The sequence below is a fragment of the Corylus avellana genome, chromosome ca4 (assembly GCF_901000735.1).
Source record: "Corylus avellana chromosome ca4, CavTom2PMs-1.0".
Lineage (NCBI taxonomy): Eukaryota > Viridiplantae > Streptophyta > Magnoliopsida > Fagales > Betulaceae > Corylus > Corylus avellana.
This window is the reverse complement of record NC_081544.1, coordinates 11,785,551-11,793,280: the sequence shown is the minus strand read 5'-3', so window position 1 is coordinate 11,793,280 and position 7,730 is coordinate 11,785,551. Positions and strand designations below refer to the sequence as shown.

The 7,730-nt window shown below is 36.2% G+C and overlaps 1 pseudogene; it reads right to left on the bottom strand.

The window, feature by feature from the left end:
• Nucleotides 1–6,608: 6,608 nt before the first annotated feature.
• On the bottom strand, nt 6,609–7,417 carry LOC132177822 (class I heat shock protein-like; annotated as a pseudogene).
• Nucleotides 7,418–7,730: the final 313 nt, after the last annotated feature.

Here is a 7,730-nt window from a genome sequence, read left to right as displayed (position 1 = left end):
TACTAAGAACAAAAGGTACACACACATGTGTATGTATTTATGTACGTATGTATGTGTATGGATGCATGCATACGCCTCCTAATGCTAGAAATTTAGAAAAATGACCTAATATTGTTCTGATTTCAACATCTGGAATTATCTTGATGCGAAATCTTCTAGCAGCTTCTAGAGCCTCAGGGATGCCTGACATTGTGTCATGATCTGTCAGAGCAAGAACTTTCACCTGTTATGAGAACATTTATTAAACAACTTGCAATACATCTTATGTTGTATTCAAGAATTAAAAAATGAGAATTGTATAGCAAATGAACTTTTAAGATCAACAATAACGTACAAAGTTTTGCAAGTAGTTTGGACATCAATTCCACAAGGGTCCCACACAATTAACAGATAGCATTGTGGAAATTAATACCTCTCTTTCGACCAAATGTCCATCATTAATGTGTCATAGCCCAATTTAATTCAAGTTTCTAAATTATTTTTAGAATGATATGAAACTAAAGTTCCATTATTTTTTCTTTGTTCCAAGACTGTTAGTAGCTAAGAAGTTAAATTCCATTCAAAATAATTGAAAATAGTCATTTTATCCAAATGACAACCGCTACCACAATAAGGATGGCTAAATACTCCCCCCCCCCAAATAAAAAGCAATAAATTTCCTTATTGCCTTAAATCATTTGGTTGGAAGAATAACTTATGAAAAAGGAGGAAGAATAGATTTCCTCCTTTTTCATCCTTATATCTTATCTAAAATACTACTCTTTGTTACCTCTAGATTTATTATATCCTTATTTGAGACAGATGGTGGTAAGAGCCACAAGGACAAAAGAGTCTTCACCTTCTCAAAGAATTCTGTGTCCTGGACCAAATCCTCTTACCCAGAGCTTATAGTTTGAGTTTGTCCTGCTTCCATGTCATTAACCAACTGCACTTCTCGGAATCTTAATGAAATCACTTATGCTCCTTCTACCACGTAACATACTATGCCATACACTTCAATAGCACCTTGAAATGTTATCTGATTCTAAATGTGCCCAATAATCCTAGAGGTCACTTTTTAGGCAATACCGGAGCCCATAAAGTAGCCAGCATGAAGATCCAATTGAATGACAATTGACTTCCGTTAGAGGAGTGATTCTCCAAAAGGATTGATTTACTTCCTTTTGCCTCGTACTTGGTTAAAAAAATAAATTAACTAAAGTTAGAGCTGTCACATCCTTTTTAATGAAACAGAGTTCAGTAGTCAGTTTGGAATGCCATATGAGCACCATGGCTTTTTCTTTTCCTTTGGAAATCCCTTTATAGTCCTCTTAAAGCTAATTTCTTCCTCACTGACATCAGCGAGCTTGCATATGGATCACCAAATATTTATTCATTACACTGGATCCTCAACCTCTAATCTCTTATAAACCAAGAAAAAGAGTTCCTTGCTATGATCAAGTATGTTGCGATGATCCTCCAGAACCCTAGCATGATATGACATAAAAAAGGTGCCCCCCTCGATATAGAGGACTTCTTTGTTCCTTTTCTAACCATATACGCCCATTTTCATTATTTCTTCTTTCAACACAAAGCCCGATGGAAAAGTGCATCAAGAATTTCCTGGTGGGTCCTGGTGTTAAACTATGACAGGATAATTTTCATCTGAACAGAGTATATAATTATTTTACGAGGGGACAACACCACAAGTATGAGCTTCTTATTTTCCATCTATTTCCACTATATTTCTATTATTCTCTTCTCCCAATTCTTCTAACCCTCATCTATTTTCAGAACACCTTAACTATTGGAAACAGATGATTGGACTATTTATAAACAGATTGAAAAGGATGAAAATATATGTTAACAATTACTAACGAGCCCTAATACCAACAAAAGAATTACCAGGAAATGGTGATCAAAGTGGTGCCAAAATGAGGTTGCCAAACTCAAACAAAGGGTATAGAGCAGCAGTGATTCAAATCAAGCACAAAACAGACATTAAACTACAATCGACTAATTACTGCAAGAACAGTTGTCATGGCTGACATAAACAGAGCAAATAACTGTGTAGCAAGAAACCAGAACCGGTTACGAATTACAAAAGTTGCAGAGGAATTCTCGCTTTCAGTGGTAGCTGTAGAATAAATACAAGAACAATCACGGTTATATTTGCGAACAGAAAAATTTGGAGTAATTTTTACATTGGCAACACAAAGGAAAGACCCCCATGGTCCATAGAGACATAAGACAACCAAGTACTTCTTTTCTGTTGTATTCACAAAAAAATACCGAAACACCACCATGGAGACATTTTATCATCCAGCCCAACAAACTCAATCAAAACAAAACAAAACTATACAAAGAAACCCCCCACTAAACACCCACAACAAAAATCTATACAGGGTAGAGGCTTATCCAATCCCAACATCAAGCATTGAAGCTTGAACCCAGAACCCAGACCGACCACCATATAGAAATTACAGTAAACCCAGAAAATATTTCAAAGTTCAATGATTCAAGCAACATTTGCAAGCATAAAACAACGCCCTTGCCAAAATATCACTTCTTTCAATAATGCCAAAGAAACACCAACTTTACAATTAGAAGTGAACCAATTAGCATCTTTACCATCCCTTTGGCCCGAGACGATCCGGTACAACCCATCGTAGCGAGTTTCAAGACACATTGAATGAATCCTAGGATGAAATTCTGGGAATTAGCTAGAAATTGAAGTGGGCAGAAAAAGAACGCTTCAGCTGAGAGAGAGGCGGGCATCACGCTTCACCGCTTCAACCATATCCAGTCCATTGATGCCGTCTGCCGAGCTAGAGAGAGAGAGAGAGAGAGAGAGAGACAGAACAATCATGATTTTTCTTTAAAATGTTTTTACCATTTCATGTTAAGACATATTCAAGAGTTTTTATGAGAAAAAATCAAATGAATTTAATTGATTTTTAACGTTTTGACGGTAAGCTTTGCGTAATTCCATAGCATTGGGAAATTTTTCCATACTTTCATTTCATCTTTTATAATTTATTTATTTTATTATTAATTTAAAATTTGTATTATTTTATTTCAATAAGAATTTTGTACATTATCTAAAATTATTTCTAACATAAGAAGGTTTCAGGAAACACGAGAGGGAGAGATAAATACTAAAAAACTAAATGCATCGGTGCATGTTACATGTAACGGTGGTGTACTGTTCACAAATGGAGAAAAATTACATTTTGCATTTTTTTTATATAGCCAGATGAATGGAGTTTTAATTAGCCATTTTAAATAAAAAAGAAAAATGAATAAGCTATTGTGAATGCTCTTACAAAGTGATCGAGCTTCCCTTTCATGGAATCTAAATAGTTACCGGATCCTTTTAACACTCTAACAAAAAGCCTATTACAATTGAGCCAAAAACTATTATTCAGTTACACTACCAAACATGCTACTAGTATACTCTTGTTATTATATTCCATTATTATTCCTTAATTACCCTTAAATAAAATTTTCCCTAAACAAAGATTTGACTATGGATTTATCCTTCTTATTATTTTGACTACGTAATTTTTTTTTTGTTTTTTTTTGCTATGAACTTCTCCGAATCTTAAAGAAATCACTTACGCTCCTTCTACCAAGTAATGTACTATGTCATACCTTCAACAACACCTTGACATTTTTTTTTTTTTTTTTTTTTGAGCAAAAACAAACGAAAGGAAGGTTATACAGGGAGATTCTTCATAGTATTAATTCTAATAGAAAATAAAATAGGAGGTGTATTAACAATGCTTTCAAACACTAAGTTAGTAGTTTTTTTTTTTTTTTGAAATTGACACTAAGTTAGTAGTCGACCACTTGACAAGTCGTTGAAATGTTATGTGATTCTAAATGTGATCACTAATTCTAGAGATCCCTTCTTCAAGCCCCTAAATTAGAGGGCGTAAAGATACAATTGAATTTCCCACAAAGTAGTGCTTCGGCAAAGGGATTGATTTACTTCCTTTTGCCTCATACTCATTTACGTTTGATTACACCACAAAACTCTCATTATTTACATTCTTCACTTCCAAACGCCATGTCAAGGTGCAATGGGTACATGAAACAACACATGGTATGTACAAGGTGGTCTACATGATGAGGCATAAAGTGATCCACCAAACATTAGGGATAAAAAGGCGGTTAATAGTTATTGAACTGTAACCGCTTAGGCAGTTAGTAAAATTCACTAACCGGCTCTGCTAACCGCTTAGGTGGTTAATCGGTGGTTAGCGGTTCATAACCCTAATAACCGTTAACCATTTTTAAAAGAATTTTTTAAAAAAAAAAAAAATTAAAAGAAAAAACCTTTCTCTATATATATATATATATATATATATATATATATAGGCCGTTAGCGATTAGCAGTTAGGAAAATGGGTTAGCGCAGTTAATAACCGCTAACCTTCAAAAGCGGTTAGTGCAGTTAGAGGTTAGCAGGCGGTCTCCTTTTCATCCCTACCAAACAAAAAATAATTAAAAACCAAAGAGTCTAAGCAACTAAGTTTAAACATACAACACCAGTCTATCTTATCTTTCCAATGAAAATCTTCTTGAGAGCTGTTATCCACACAAAGAAAGCCATGCTTTAGACATTCCGAATTTTCCTATGTTCGTAGTGTATACGCACATATGTATGTGCTCTACACATTCTAGCCTCTTTTCAACCGAGTATTTCATTTTGTTATATGATATTGAATGAATTTTAAAAATCTTCATGCAAGAAATGCAAGTGAAGGGTTCTCTCTTCTAGTAGTGGAGACTTATGTTCCAAACCAGATGCTTTGCCTGGACGTTGGTTTTGGGACTTTTCTTATGAGGATTATTAATTGCTATTGTAGTTAATGAATTGTATCAAAATTATTAATTCATTCTATCAAATCAGCAACTTTTATTTTTCCTTCAGCTCATTCATTTGTAGAATTACTTGCCAATTGGTTTTTCTTGAAAATTAGATCTTATTTCAAGGGTGAAAAAGCATTGTGAATAAGACGCATTGTCAAGAAAACCCAACTTACAATATCTAAACGTTGGTGGAAGCCTTGGGCTTTGAATGCTCCCAATGGTCTTAAGTTCGAAACTCACTAAGTGCAAAAAGCCGCTTAGGGCCTGCCTCCTGGCTAAGATCACGACTCGACTAGTCCATGCTGAAAGAGGTGCAAAACATGGTTACACGAAGTGACCCTACCTTGAAGAGATTCACAGTCATCAGAGGAAAATATATATATATATATAGGTTTGAACGAAGATTATTGAAAGAGCTACCATCAACATGCCCCCCAAAATTAAATGTCCCTCTCCTCTAGCCCTCTATATTGCTTAGGAAAAAACTAAACTAAACTAAATTAAATTATCACACGTCAAACCTATATAATTATTGACTAAAGTTGGCCCAAAGGTTGGATCGGAAGTCATAAGGAAGTTGTCACTATACACAATTCAAGTGGCCACCAGATGGTTGCTAGTTCCATCTTGAAGTAAACTTGAATCCTGAATAAAAAAAAAAAAAAAAAAGAAAGAAAAAAAAAAAATTGAATAGGCCTAGTAACTAGTAAGCAAGAATGGTAAACTTCAGATCCTCTCCTTTCTTTCCTCCGCCGGCTTGTCTTCTTCTTTCTCTCTTTTTCGTTTCATCTCTTCTGCAAATTTCTTCTCCTCCTAAACAAGCCCAAGTTACACAACCTACATCAGAACCCTTGAATCAAACCTAAACCAAAGAACTTGGAATTAAATCTGGACGAGGGAGAAAAACAATTTGAAATCTAGACTAAAAACTTGAGATCTCTTGAGAGAGAGAAAAAAACCTGGATTGTGGTCTCGAGGTGGGAGCGGCGCACTAGCCCATGGCCGGAGGATGTCGAGCGGCGGCATAGATGAAGGGCGGCATAGACGAAGAGAGAAGGAGATGAGAGATGGAGAGAGAACAAGAGAGAAGATAGAAGCGTGAGAGACGAGAGAGAGGAGAAAGTGAGAAACGGCGCTAGCTAGAAAAAAAATACAAGCTGGTTGGTTTTTATGTTTTATGCTATGGGAGTTACGCAGACCGCAGTTGTTATTTGGGGTGTCCCGCTGACCGCCGCCATGAAGTCGTAAAATCCAATCAGACCGCACAACACATATCTAAAATCGCTACGGGCGGGCGGCTGGTTTGCGGGTTGGGCGGGTTTTTGCCCAGCCCTAAGGCTAAGTGTGAGGTTTTAAGTGTATTAAGGCTTGTTGAACTACGTTAAATCTTTGGTGTTCTATATGATTGTGTTTTTTTTATTCTATTTTTTTCTACATAATTGGGAGCCAAAAATTATTTTATCTCAGTAAATTATTAGAGCTCAAGTCCTTTTCTGCATGATGGTTTTAGCAAAATTTGATGGTGAAAATAGTTTTGACATTTAGCCCATCAAGATGTGTGCTTTAATGCAACAGCAAGGCGTAATGAAGATTTTGATGGTGAGGCACGATTAACATTATCAAATCCTTTGCTTTGTTACCAAAACAACAAAATTGCTCGACTTTCATAAGCATTGCATCTTTGGGCAAAATCAAATTCTATTAACATCTTCGGTTTCCATCAAGGATTGCTCAGTATGGGAGATATGTCAAATTATAACAAGTGGTTGTATACAAACAGAGAAGAGGAAAAGATTACAAGGTAAACTTCTGTATTTACTAGTTTACATTCAAACAAAGACGACAAGACTTTCCAATAAAGCAATCATACAACAATTGCTTCATTCAACCAGAAATTTCAATGGATTTCACCTCGGGCTTCTTCACCTCCTCTTTGGGAACAGTGATCGTAAGAACCCCATTCTCCATGGACGCCTTCACCTCCTCCATCTTCGCATTCTCCGGCAGCCTCAACCTCCTCATGAACTTCCCACTGCTGCGCTCCACCCTATGCCACGTGTCGTTCTTGTCTTCCTTCTCCACATTCGTCTCTCCGCTGATCTAGAGCACTCTGTCGTCTTCGATCTCCACCTTCACTTCCTCCTTCTTCAGCCTCGGAAGATCCGCCTTGAACACGTGGGCTTCTGGGGTCTCCTTCCAGTCGATTTTGGTGTTCACAAACGCTGAATTTTCCTGAGAAAGTTCGGAAAATGTGGGGAACAGGAAATCCTTAAAGGGGTTGAAGACGCTGCTTCGTCGGCCACCGAAGAAACTTGAGATGATCGACATTCTCACTGCAATTTTGATGTTCGACGAAAGACTGTTAAAGAAATTAGGATTGTGTGGTTGATGAGAAAGCTTCTTCGAATTGCTATTCGTACTCTGTGATTTGCCGGAGGAGGGATAGATTGGGTATTTAATGCTATTAGAGGACCATTTTAGTATTTTCGTGAGACTTGCTAGAACATTCGTGAACAATCGTGGGTTTTCACGAGGAATCTTGACCGGAGTTTGTTTTCATGTTAGGCCTGGAACTTTGGGTTTGATATTCGTTATGGCCCCGTTACCTTTTATTGGTCCTGTTACTTTTAAAAACAAATATTATTATTATTTAATATTTTATTTTCTGACCATAGAGTTCTTTTAAGCATATAGATTTGTTTTTTTTTTTTTTTTTTTTTTTTTTGTTCATGATATTTCTTAAACATCTTTTCAGCACTCAAGGCACCAAGTACTCTGTTGGGAAGGTGGTTCTAACAATTCCTTGAACGAGCTAATAGAGATGATTATGTCATTTTAATTGCAAAGATGTTTTGATTAAAAAAAAAAAATTT